This window comes from Harpia harpyja, unplaced genomic scaffold (assembly GCF_026419915.1).
Source record: "Harpia harpyja isolate bHarHar1 unplaced genomic scaffold, bHarHar1 primary haplotype scaffold_39, whole genome shotgun sequence".
Taxonomy (NCBI): Eukaryota; Metazoa; Chordata; class Aves; order Accipitriformes; family Accipitridae; genus Harpia; species Harpia harpyja.
This window is the reverse complement of record NW_026293320.1, coordinates 14,799-28,205: the sequence shown is the minus strand read 5'-3', so window position 1 is coordinate 28,205 and position 13,407 is coordinate 14,799.

Genomic DNA, 13,407 nt, shown 5'->3' with positions numbered 1-13,407 from the left:
TACGGAGGCCAGGTCTACACGGCCGGAGCCGCCTAGAGAGGCCAGGTCTATGCCACCGGCGCCGGCTTGGGAGGCCTGGTCTACCCCACCGGCGCAGGCATGGAAGGCCAGGTCTACCACGCCGGCGCCGGCAGGGAGGCCAGGTCTACCCTGCCGGCGCCGGCATGGAGGCCAGGTCTACCCCGCCGGCGCCGCCTAGACAGGCCAGGTCTACCCCGCCGGCGCCGGCTACGGAGGCCAGGTCTACGCCGCCGCCGCTGGCTAGGGAGGCCAGATCTACCCCGTTGGCGCAGACTAGGGAGGCCAGGTCTACCCCGCCGGCGCCGGCAGGGAGGCCAGGTCTAGCCCGCCAACGCCGGCTACGGAGGCCAGGTCTACCCCACCGGCGCCGTCTACGGAGGCCAGGTCTAACCCACCGGAGCCGACAGGTAGGCCAGGTCTTCCCCGCTGGCGCCGGCAGGGAGGCCAGGTCTAACTCGTCGGCACCAGCTAGGGAGGCCAGGTCTACCCCGCCGGCGCCGGCAGGGAGGCCACGTCTACGCCGCCGGCGCAGGCATGGGAGGCCAGGTCTGCCCTTCCGCCGCCAGCAGGGAGGCCAGGTCTTCCCCGCCGGCGCTGGCTAGGGAGGCCAGGTCTACCCTGCCGGCGCCGGCAGGGAGGCAAGGTCTACCCCTCCGGCGCAGGCTAGGGAGGCCAAGTCTACCCGCAGGCACCGGCAAGGGAGGCCAGGTCTACGCCTCGACGCCGGCTAGGGAGGCCAGGTCTACGCCGCCGATGCCGGCTTGAGAGGCCTGGTCTACCCCGCCGGCGCCGGCAGGGAGGCCAGGTCTAGCCCGCCAACGCCGGCTACGGAGGCCAGGTCTACCCCACCGGCGCCGTCTACGGAGGCCAGGTCTAACCCACCGGAGCCGACAGGTAGGCCAGGTCTTCCCCGCCGGCGCCGGCAGGGAGGCCAGGTCTAACTCGTCGGCATCAGCTACGGAGGCCAGGTCTACAACGCCGGCGCCGGCTTGGCAGGCCAGGTCTACCCTGCCGGAGCCGGCTACGGAGGCCAGGTCTAACCCGCCGGTGCGGTTAGGGAGACCAAGTCTTCCCCGCTGGCGAAGGCTTGGGATCCCAGGTCTATCCCGCCGGAGCCGGCAGACAGGCCATGTCTATCCCGCCGGAGCCGGCAGGCAGGCCAGGTGTACCCCGCCGGCGCTGGCTAGCGAGGCAATGTCTACGCTGCCGACTCCGGCTAGGGAGGCCAGGTCTAAGCCACCGGCGTCGGCTTGGAAGGCCAGTTCTACCACGCCAGAGCCGTTTAGGGAGGCAATGTCTATGCCGTCGAACCGGCTAGGGAGGCCAGGTCTACAACGCCGGCGCCGGCTTGGCATGCCAGGTCTACCCCACCGGCGCCGGCTACGGACGCCAGGTCTACCCCGCCGGCGCCGGCTTGGGAAGCCAGGTCTACCACGCTGGCGCGGCTAGGGAGGCCAGGTCTAACCCGCCGGCGCCGGTTAGGGAGACCAAGTCTTCCCCGCTGGCGAAGGCTTGGGATCCCAGGTCTACCCCGCTGGCGCCGGCTAGCGAGGCAATGTCTACACTGCCGACCTCGGCTAAGGAGGCCAGGTCTATCCCGCCGGCGCCGTCTTGGGAGGCCAGGTCTACCCCGCTGGCGCCGGCTTGGGAGGCCAGTTCTACCGCGCCGGCACCGGCAGGGAGGCCAGATCTACCCCGTCGGCGCCGGCTACGGAGGCCAGGTCTACACGGCCGGAGCCGCCTAGAGAGGCCAGGTCTATGCCACCGGCGCCGGCTTGGGAGGCCTGGTCTACCCCACCGGCGCAGGCATGGAAGGCCAGGTCTACCACGCCGGCGCCGGCAGGGAGGCCAGGTCTACCCTGCCTGCGCCGGCATGGAGGCCAGGTCTACCCCGCCGGCGCCGGCAAGGGAGGCCAAGTCTACCCCGCAGGCACCGGCAAGGGAGGCCAGGTCTACGCCGCCGACGCCGGCTAGGGAGGCCAGGTCTACGCCGCCGATGCCGGCTTGAGAGGCCTGGTCTACCCCGCCGGCGCCGGCAGGGAGGCCAGGTCTAGCCCGCCAACGCCGGCTACGGAGGCCAGGTCTACCCCACCGGCGCCGTCTACGGAGGCCAGGTCTAACCCACCGGAGCCGACAGGTAGGCCAGGTCTTCCCCGCCGGCGCCGGCAGGGAGGCCAGGTCTAACTCGTCGGCATCAGCTACGGAGGCCAGGTCTACAACGCCGGCGCCGGCTTGGCAGGCCAGGTCTACCCCGCCGGAGCCGGCTACGGAGGCCAGGTCTACCCCGCCGGCGCCGCCTAGACAGGCCAGGTCTACCCCGCCGGCGCCGCCTAGACAGGCCAGGTCTACCCCGCCGGCAGCGGCTTGGGAGGCCAGGTCTACCCCGTGGACACCGGCTTGGGAGGCCAGATCTAACCTGTTGGCGCAGACTCGGGAGGCCAGGTCTACCCCGCGGGCGCCGGCTACGGAGGCCAGGTCTACCCCTCCCGCGCTGGCTAAGGAGGCCAGGACTTCCCCACCGGCGCCGGCTAGGGAGGCCAGGTCTACCCCGCCGGCGCCGGCTTGAGAGGCCAGGTCTAAAACGCTGGCGCGGCTAGGGAGGGCAGGTCTAGGCCGCCGACGCCGGCTAGGGAGGCCAGGTCTTCCCCGCCGGCGCCGGCTTGGGAAGCCAGGTCTACCACGCTGGCGCGGCTAGGGAGGCCAGGTCTAACCCGCCGGTGCCGGTTAGGGAGACCAAGTCTTCCCCGCTGGCGCCGGTTAGGAAGGCCAGGTCTACCCCGCCGGCGCCGGCTAGCGAGGCAATGTCTACACTGCCGACCTCGGCTAAGGAGGCCAGGTCTATCCCGCCGACGCCGTCTTGGGAGGCCAGGTCTCCCCGGCCGACGCCGGCTTGGGAGGCCAGGTCTACCACGCTGGCGCGGCTAGGGAGGCCAGGTCTAACCCGCCGGTGCGGTTAGGGAGACCAAGTCTTCCCCGCTGGCGAAGGCTTGGGATCCCAGGTCTATCCCGCCGGAGCCGGCAGGCAGGCCAGGTCTATCCCGCCGGAGCCGGCAGGCAGGCCAGGTGTACCCCGCCGGCGCTGGCTAGCGAGGCAATGTCTACGCTGCCGACTCCGGCTAGGGAGGCCAGGTCTAAGCCACCGGCGTCGGCTTGGAAGGCCAGTTCTACCACGCCAGAGCCGTTTAGGGAGGCAATGTCTATGCCGTCGAACCGGCTAGGGAGGCCAGGTCTACAACGCCGGCGCCGGCTTGGCATGCCAGGTCTACCCCGCCGGCGCCGGCTACGGACGCCAGGTCTACCCCGCCGGCGCCGGCAGGGAGGCCAGGTCTAGCCCGCCAACGCCGGCAAGGGAGGCCAGGTCTACACGGCCGGAGCCGCCTAGAGAGGCCAGGTCTATGCCACCGGCGCCGGCTTGGGAGGCCTGGTCTACCCCACCGGCGCAGGCATGGAAGGCCAGGTCTACCACGCCGGCGCCGGCAGGGAGGCCAGATCTACCCTGCCGGCGCCGGCATGGAGGCCAGGTCTACCCTGCCGGCGCCGGCATGGAGGCCAGGTCTACCCCTCCGGCGCAGGCTAGGGAGGCCAAGTCTACCCCGCAGGCGCCGGCAAGGGAGGCCAGGTCTACGCCGCCGACGCCGGCTAGGGAGGCCAGGTCTACGCCGCCGATGCCGGCTTGAGAGGCCTGGTCTACCCCGCCGGCGCCGGCATGGAGGCCAGGTCTAGCCCGCCGGCGCCGCCTAGACAGGCCAGGTCTACCCCGCCGGCGCCGCCTAGACAGGCCAGGTCTACCCCGCCGGCGCCGGCTACGGAGGCCAGGTCTACGCCGCCGCTACAGGCTAGGGAGGCCAGATCTACCCCGTTGGCGCAGACTAGGGAGGCCAGGTCTACCCCGCCGGCGCCGGCTATGGACTCCAGGTCTACACGGCCGGAGCCGCCTAGAGAGGCCAGGTCTATGCCACCGACGCCGGCAGGGAGGCCAGGTCTACCCCACCGGCGCAGGCTTGGGAGGCCAGGTCTACCACGCCGGCGCCGGCAGGGAGGCCAGGTCTACCCTGCCGGCGCCGGCATGGAGGCCAGGTCTACCCCTCCGGCGCAGGCTAGGGAGGCCAGGTCTACCCGGCCAGCGCCGCCTAGACAGGCCAGGTCTACCCCGCCGGCGCAGGCTAGGGAGGCCAAGTCTACCCCGCAGGCGCCGGCAAGGGAGGCCAGGTCTACGCCGCCGACGCCGGCTAGGGAGGCCAGGTCTACGCCGCCGATGCCGGCTTGAGAGGCCTGGTCTACCCCGCCGGCGCCGGCAGGGAGGCCAGGTCTAGCCCGCCAACGCCGGCTACGGAGGCCAGGTCTACCCCACCGGCGCCGTCTACGGAGGCCAGGTCTAACCCACCGGAGCCGACAGGTAGGCCAGGTCTTCCCCGCCGGCGCCGGCAGGGAGGCCAGGTCTAACTCGTCGGCACCAGCTAGGGAGGCCAGGTCTACCCCGCCGGCGCCGGCAGGGAGGCCACGTCTACGCCACCGGCGCAGGCATGGGAGACCAGGTCTGCCCTTCCGCCGCCAGCAGGGAGGCCAGGTCTTCCCCGCCGGCGCTGGCTAGGGAGGCCAGGTCTACCCTGACAGCGCCGGCATGGAGGCCAGGTCTATCCGACTGGCGCCGGCTTGGAAGACATTGTGTACGCCGCCGGCGCCAGCTAGGGAGGCCAGGTCTACCCCGCGGACGCCGGCTTGGGAGGCCAGTTCTACCCCGCGGACGCCGGCTTGGGAGGCCAGGTCTACCCCGCCGGCGCCGGCTTGGGAGGCCAGGTCTACCCTGCCAGCGCCAGCTAGGGATGCCACGTCTACGCCGCCGGTGTGGGCTTGGGAGGCCAGGTCTACCCCGCTGGCGCCGACTAGGGAGGTCAGGTCTACCAAGCAGGCGCCGGCAGGGAGTCAATGTCTACGCCGCCGATGCCGGCTAGGGAGGCCAGGTCTACGCTGCCAGCGCCGGCTTGGGAGGCCTGGTGTACCCAACCGGCGTCGGCTAGGGAGGCAAGGTCTACCCCGCCGGCAGCCCTTGGGAGGCCAGGTCTACCCCGCCGGCGCCGGTTTGGGAAGCCAGGTCTACCACGCTGGCGCGGCTAGGGAGTCCAGGTCTAACCCGCTGGCGCCGGTTAGGGAGACCAAGTCTTCCCCGCTGGCGCCGGTTAGGAAGGCCAGGTCTACCCCGCCGGCGCCGGATAGCGAGGCAATGTCTACACTGCCGACCTCGGCTAAGGAGGCCAGGTCTATCCCGCCGGCGCCGTCTTGGGAAGCCAGGTCTCCCCCGCCGACGCCGGCTTGGGAGGCCAGGTCTACCCCGCCGGTGCGGTTAGGGAGACCAAGTCTTCCCCGCTGGCGAAGGCTTGGGATCCCAGGTCTATCCCGCCGGAGCCGGCAGACAGGCCAGGTCTATCCCGCCGGAGCCGGCAGGCAGGCCAGGTGTACCCCGCCGGCGCTGGCTAGCGAGGCAATGTCTACGCTGCCGACTCCGGCTAGGGAGGCCAGGTCTAAGCCACCGGCGTCGGCTTGGAAGGCCAGTTCTACCACGCCAGAGCCGTTTAGGGAGGCAATGTCTATGCCGTCGAACCGGCTAGGGAGGCCAGGTCTACCCCGCCGGCGCCGGCTTGGGAAGCCAGGTCTACCACGCTGGCGCGGCTACGGAGGCCAGGTCTAACCGGCCGGCGCCGGTTAGGGAGACCAAGTCTTCCCCGCTGGCGAAGGCTTGGGATCCCAGGTCTACCCCGCCGGCGCCGGCTAGCGAGGCAATGTATACACTGCCGACGCCGGCTTGGGAGGCCAGGTCTACCCCACGGACGCCGGCTAGGGAGGCCAGGCCTACCCCGCCGGCGCCGGCTTGGGAGGCCAGGCCTACCCCGCCAGCGCCGGCAGCGAGGCCAGGTCTAACTCGTCGGCACTGGCTAGGGAGGCCAGGCCTACCCCGCCAGCGCCGGCAGTGAGGCCAGGTCTAATTCGTAGGCACCGGCTTGGGAGGCCAGGTCTATCCGACTGGCGTCGCCTTGGAAGAAAATGTGTATGCCGCCGGGGCCAGCTAGGAAGGCCAGGTCTACGCCGCGGGCGCCTGCTTGGGAGGCCAGGTCTACCCCGTGGACACCAGCTTGGGAGGCCAGATCTAACCTGTTGGCGCAGACTCGGGAGGCCAGGTCTAACCCACGGGCGCCGGCTACGGAGGCCAGGTCTACCCCTCCCGCGCTGGCTAAGGAGGCCAGGACTTCCCCACCGGCGCCGGCTAGGGAGGCCAGGTCTACCCCGCCGGCGCCGGCTTGGGAAGCCAGGTCTACCACGCTGGCGCGGCTAGGGAGGCCAGGTCTAACCCGCCGGTGCCGGTTAGGGAGACCAAGTCTTCCCCGCTGGCGCCGGTTAGGAAAGCCAGGTCTACCCCGCCGGCGCCGGCTATGGACTCCAGGTCTACACGGCCGGAGCCGCCTAGAGAGGCCAGGTCTACGCCACCGGCGCCGGCTTGGGAGGCCTGGTCTACCGCGCCGGCACCGGCAGGGAGGCCAGATCTACCCCGCCGGCGCCGGCTATGGAGGCCAGGTCTACACGGCCGGAGCCGCCTAGAGAGGCCAGGTCTATGCCACCGGCGCCGGCTTGGGAGGCCTGGTCTACCCCACCGGCGCTGGCAGGGAGGTTAAGTCTACCCCGCTGGCGCTGGTTACGGAGGCCAGGTCTACCCCGCCGGTGCCGCCTAGAGAGGGGAGTTCTACCGCCCTGCCGCCGGCTTGGGAAGCCAGGTTTACCCCTCCGGCGCCGGGAGGTAGGCCAGGTCTTCCCCACCGACGCCGGCAGGGAGGCCAAGTCTACCCCACCGGCGCAGGCTTGGGAGGCCAGGTCTACCACGCCGGCGCCGGCAGGGAGGCCAGGTCTACCCTGCCGGCGCCGGCATGGAGGCCAGGTCTACCCCTCCGGCGCAGGCTAGGGAGGCCAAGTCTACCCCACAGGCGCCGGCAAGGGAGGCCAGTTCTACCCCGCCAGCGCCGGTTAGGAAGGCCAGGTCTACCCCGCCGGCGCCGGCTAGGGAGGCCAGGTCTACCCCGACGGCGCCGGCTATGGACTCCAGGTCTACACGGCCGGAGCCGCCAGAGAGGCCAGGTCTACGCCACCGGCGCCGGCTTGGGAGGCCTGGTCTACCGTGCCGGCGCCGGCAGGGAGGCCAGATCTACCCCATCGGCGCCGGCTACGGAGGCCAGGTCTACACGGCCGGAGCCGCCTAGAGAGGCCAGGTCTATGCCACCGGCGCCGGCTTGGGAGGCCTGGTCTACCCCACCGGCGCAGGCATGGAAGGCCAGGTCTACCACGCCGGCGCCGGCAGGGAGGCCAGGTCTACCCTGCCGGCGCCGGCATGGAGGCCAGGTCTACCCCTCCGGCGCAGGCTAGGGAGGCCAAGTCTACCCCGCAGGCGCCGGCAAGGGAGGCCAGGTCTACGCCGCCGACGCCGGCTAGGGAGGCCAGGTCTACGCCGCCGATGCCGGCTTGAGAGGCCTGGTCTACCCCGCCGGCGCCGGCAGGGAGGCCAGGTCTAGCCCGCCAACGCCAGCTACGGAGGCCAGGTCTAACCCACCGGAGCCGACAGGTAGGCCAGGTCTTCCGCGCCGGCGCCGGCAGGGAGGCCAGGTCTAACTCATCGGCACCAGCTACGGAGGCCAGGTCTACAACGCCGGCGCCGGCTTGGCAGGCCAGGTCTACCCCGCCGGCGCCACCTAGACAGGCCAGGTCTACCCCGCCGGCGCCGCCTAGACAGGCCAGGTCTACCCCGCCGGCGCTGGCTACGGAGGCCAGGTCTACGCCGCCGCCGCCGGCTAGGGAGGCCAGATCTACCCCGTTGGCGCAGACTAGGGAGGCCAGGTCTACCCCGCCGGCGCCTGCAGGGAGGCCAGGTCTAGCCCGCCAACGCCGGCTACGGAGGCCAGGTCTACCCCACCGGCGCCGTCTACGGAGGCCAGGTCTAACCCACCGGAGCCGACAGGTAGGCCAGGTCTTCCCCGCCGGCGCCGGCAGGGAGGCCACGTCTACGCCGCCGGCGCAGGCATGGGAGGCCAGGTCTGCCCTTCCGCCGCCAGCAGGGAGGCCAGGTCTTCCCCGCCGGCGCTGGCTAGGGAGGCCAGGTCTACCCTGCCGGCGCCGGCAGGGAGGCAAGGTCTACCCCTCCGGCGCAGGCTAGGGAGGCCAAGTCTCCCGGCCAGCGCCGCCTAGACAGGCCAGGTCTACCCCGCCGGCGCCGGCAAGGGAGGCCAAGTCTACCCCGCAGGCACCGGCAAGGGAGGCCAGGTCTACGCCTCGACGCCGGCTAGGGAGGCCAGGTCTACGCCGCCGATGCCGGCTTGAGAGGCCTGGTCTACCCCGCCGGCGCCGGCAGGGAGGCCAGGTCTAGCCCGCCAACGCCGGCTACGGAGGCCAGGTCTACCCCACCGGCGCCGTCTACGGAGGCCAGGTCTAACCCACCGGAGCCGACAGGTAGGCCAGGTCTTCCCCGCCGGCGCCGGCAGGGAGGCCAGGTCTAACTCATCGGCACCAGCTACGGAGGCCAGGTCTACAACGCCGGCGCCGGCTTGGCAGGCCATGTCTACCCCGCCGGAGCCGGCTACGGAGGGCAGGTCTACCCCGCCGGCGCCGCCTAGACAGGCCAGGTCTACCCCGCCGGCGCCGCCTAGACAGGCCAGGTCTACCCCTCCGGCGGCGGCTAGGGAGGCCAGGTCTACGCCGCCGATGCCGGCTTGAGAGGCCTGGTCTACCCCGCCGGCGCCGGCAGGGAGGCCAGGTGTAGCCCGCCAACGCCAGCTACGGAGGCCAGGTCTAACCCACCGGAGCCGACAGGTAGGCCAGGTCTTCCCCGCCGGCGCCGGCAGGGAGGCCAGGTCTAACTCGTCGGCACCAGCTAGGAAGGCCAGGTCTACCCCGCCAGCGCAGACATGGGAGGCCAGGTCTGCCCTTCCGCCGCCAGCAGGGAGGCCAGGTCTTCCCCGCCGGCGCTGGCTAGGGAGGCCAGGTCTACCCTGACGGCGCCGGCATGGAGGCCAGGTCTATCCGACTGGCGCCGGCTTGGAAGACAATGTGTACGCCGCCGGCGCCAGCTAGGGAGGCCAGGTCTACCCCGCCGGCGCCGGCTTGGGAGGCCAGGTCTACCCTGCCAGCGCCAGCTAGGGATGCCACGTCTACGCCGCCGGTGTGGGCTTGGGAGGCCAGGTCTACCCCGCCAGCGCCGGCAGGGAGGCCAGGTCTACCCCGCTGGCGCCGACTAGGGAGGTCAGGTCTATCAAGCAGGCGCCGGCAGGGAGTCAATGTCTACGCCGCCGATGCCGGCTAGGGAGGCCAGGTCTACGCTGCCAGCGCCTGCTTGGGAAGCCTGGTGTACCCAACCGGCGTCGGCTAGGGAGGCAAGGTCTACCCCGCCGGCAGCGGCTTGGGAGGACAGGTCTACGCCACCAGCCCCGGCTTGGGAGGCCAGGTCTACCCCACGGACGCCGGCTAGGGAAGCCAGGCCTACCCCGCCGGCGCCGGCTTGGGAGGCCAGGCCTACCCCGCCAGCGCCGGCAGCGAGGCCAGGTCTAACTCGTCGGCACCGGCTAGGGAGGCCAGGCCTACCCCGCCAGTGCCGGCAGTGAGGCCAGGTCTAATTCGTCGGCACCGGCTTGGGAGGCCAGGTCTAACACGCCGGCGCCGGCTAGGGAGGCCAGGTCTACCCCTCCCGCGCTGGCTAAGGAGGCCAGGACTTCCCACCGGCGCCGGCTATGGAGGCCAGGTCCACCCCGCTGGCGCCGGCTTGGGAAGCCAGGTCTACCACGCTGGCGCGGCTAGGGAGGCCAGGTCTAACCCGCCGGTGCCGGTTAGGGAGACCAAGTCTTCCCCGCTGGCGCCCTTTAGGAAGGCCAGGTCTACCCCGCCGGCGCCGGCTAGCGAGGCAATGTCTACACTGCCGACCTCGGCTAAGGAGGCCAGGTCTATCCCGCCGGCGCCGTCTTGGGAGGCCAGGTCTCCCCCGCCGACGCCGGCTTGGGAGGCCAGGTCTACCACGCTGGCGCGGCTAGGGAGGCCAGGTCTAACCCGCCGGTGCGGTTAGGGAGACCAAGTCTTCCCCACTGGCGAAGGCTTGGGATCCCAGGTCTATCCCGCCGGAGCCGGCAGGCAGGCCAGGTCTATCCCGCCGGAGCCGGCAGGCAGGCCAGGTGTACCCCGCCGGCGCTGGCTAGCGAGGCAATGTCTACGCTGCCGACTCCGGCTAGGGAGGCCAGGTCTAAGCCACCGGCGTCGGCTTGGAAGGCCAGTTCTACCACGCCAGAGCCGTTTAGGGAGGCAATGTCTATGCCGTCGAACCGGCTAGGGAGGCCAGGTCTACCCCTCCGGCGCAGGCTAGGGAGGCCAAGTCTACCCGGCCAGCAAAGCCTAGACAGGCCAGGTCTACCCCGCCGGCACCAGCAAGGGAGGCAAAGTCTACCCCGCAGGCGCCGGCAAGGGAGGCCAGGTCTACGCCGCCGACGCCGGCTAGGGAGGCCAGGTCTACGCCGCCGATGCCGGCTTGAGAGGCCTGGTCTACCCCGCCGGCGCCGGCAGGGAGGCCAGGTCTACCCCACCGGCGCCGTCTACGGAGGCCAGGTCTAACCCACCGGAGCCGACAGGTAGGCCAGGTCTTCCCCGCCGGCGCCGGCAGGGAGTCCAGGTCTACCCATCCAGCGCAGGCTAGGGAGGCCAAGTCTACCCGGCCAGCGCCGCCTAGACAGGCCAGGTCTACCCCGCCGGCGCCGGCTACGGAGGCCAGGTCTACCCCGCCGGCGCCGGCTTGGCAGGCCAGGTCTACCCCGCCGGCGCCGGCTACGGAGGCCAGGTCTACGCCGCCGGCGCCGGCTACGGAGGCCAGGTCTACGCCGCCGGCGCCTGCTTGGGAGGCCAGGTCTACCCCGTTGGCGCAGACTAGGGAGGCCAGGTCTAGCCCGCCGGCGCCGGCTAGGGAGGCCAGGTCTAGCCGCCAACGCTGGCTACGGAGACCAGGTCTACCCCACCGGCGCCGTCTACGGAGGCCAGGTCTAACCCACCGGAGCCGACAGGTAGGCCAGGTCTTCCCCGCCGGCGCCGGCAGGGAGGCCAGGTCTAACTCGTCGGCACCAGCTACGGAGGCCAGGTCTACAACGCCGGCGCCGGCTTGGCAGGCCAGGTCTACCCCGCCGGAGCCGGCTACGGAGGCCAGGTCTACCCCGCCGGCGCCGCCTAGACAGGCCAGGTCTACCCCGCTGGCGCCGGCTACGGAGGCCAGGTCTACGCCGCCGGCGCCTGCTTGGGAGGCCAGGTCTACCCCGTTGGCGCAGACTAGGGAGGCCAGGTCTTCCCCGCCGGCACTGGCTAGGGAGGCCAGGTCTACCCTGACGGCGCCGGCATGGAGGCTAGGTCTATCCGACTGGCGCCGGCTTGGAAGACAATGTGTACGCCGCCGGCGCCAGCTAGGGAGGCCAGGTCTACGACGCCGGCGCGTGCTTGGGAGGCCAGGTCTACCCCGCGGACGCCGGCTTGGGAGGCCAGGTCTACCCCGCCGGCGCCGGCTTGGGAGGCCAGGTCTACCCTGCCAGCGCCAGCTAGGGATGCAATGTCTACAACGCCGGCGCCAGCTATGGAGGCCAGGTCTATACCGCTGGCGCCGGCTACGGAGGCCAGGTCTTCCACGCCGGCGACGTCTGGGAGGACGGCGTCTACCCTGCCAGTGCCGGCTAGGGAGGTAATGTCTACACTGCCGACGTCGGCTAAGCAGGCCAGATCTACCCCGCCGGCGACGTCTTGGGAGGCCAGGTCTACGCCACCAGCGGCGGCTAGGGAGGCCAGGTCTATTCCGCCGGAGCCAGCAGGCAGGCCAGGTGTACCCCGCCGGCGCTGTTAGCGAGGCAATGTCTACGCTGCCGACTCCGGCTAGGGAGGCCATGTCTACGCCGCCGGCGCCGGCTTGGAAGGCCATGTCTACCACGCCGGCGCCGTTTAGGGAGGCAATGTCTATGCCGTCGAACCGTCTAGGGAGGCCAGGTCTACGACGCCGGCGCCAGCTTGGCAGGCCAGGTCTACCCCGCGGGCGCCGGCTACGGAGGCCAGGTCTACCCCTCCCGCGCTGGCTAAGGAGGCCAGGACTTCCCCACCGGCGCCAGCTTGGGAGGCCAGGTCTACCCCGCCGGCGCCGGCTTGAGAGGCCAGGTCTAAAACGCTGGCGCGGCTAGGGAGTCCTGGTCAACAACGCCGACACCGGCTAGGGAGGACAGGTCTACCCCGCCGGCGCCGGCTTGGGAAGCCAGGTCTACCACGCTGGCGCGGCTACGGAGGCTAGGTCTAACCCACCGGCGCCGGCTACGGAGGCCAGGTCTACCCCGCCGGCGCTGCCTAGACAGGCCAGGTCTACCCCGCCGGCGCCGGCTACGGAGGCCAGGTCTACGCCGCCGCTACCGGCTAGGGAGGCCAGGTCTACCCCGTTGGCGCAGACTAGGGAGGCCAGGTCTACCCCGCCGGCGCCGGCAGGGAGGCCAGGTCTAGCCCGCCAACGCCGGCTACGGAGGCCATGTCTACCCCACCGGCGCCGTCTACGGAGGCCAGGTCTAACCCACCGGAGCCGACAGGTAGGCCAGGTCTTCCCCGCCGGCGCCGGCAGGGAGGCCAGGTCTAACTCGTCGGCACCAGCTACGGAGGCCAGGTCTACAACGCCGGCGCCGGCTTGGCAGGCCAGGTCTACCCCGCCGGAGCCGGCTACGGAGGCCAGGTCTACCCCGCCGGCGCCGCCTAGACAGGCCAGGTCTACCCCGCCGGCGCCGGCTACGGAGGCCAGGTCTACGCCGCCGGCGCCTGCTTGGGAGGCCAGGTCTACCCCGTTGGCGCAGACTAGGGAGGCCAGGTCTTCCCCGCCGGCACTGGCTAGGGAGGCCAGGTCTACCCCACCGGCGCCGGCATGGAGGCCAGGTCTACCCCTCCCGGCCAGCGCCGCCTAGACAGGCCAGGTCTACCCCGCTGGCGCCGGCAAGGGAGTCCAAGTCTACCCCGCAGGCACCGGCAAGGGAGGCCAGGTCTACGCCGCCGACGCCGGCTAGGGAGGCCAGGTCTACGCCGCCGATGCCGGCTTGAGAGGCCTGGTCTACCCCGCCGGCGCCGGCAGGGAGGCCAGGTCTAGCCCGCCAACGCCGGCTACGGAGGCCAGGTCTACCCCACCGGCGCCGTCTACGGAGGCCAGGTCTAACCCACCGGAGTCGACAGGTAGGCCAGGTCTTCCCCGCCGGCGCCGGCAGGGAGGCCAGGTCTAACTCGTCGGCACCAGCTACGGAGGCCAGGTCTACAACGCCGGCGCCGGCTAGACAGGCCAGGTCTACCCAGCCGGCGCCACCTAGACAGGCCAGGTCTACC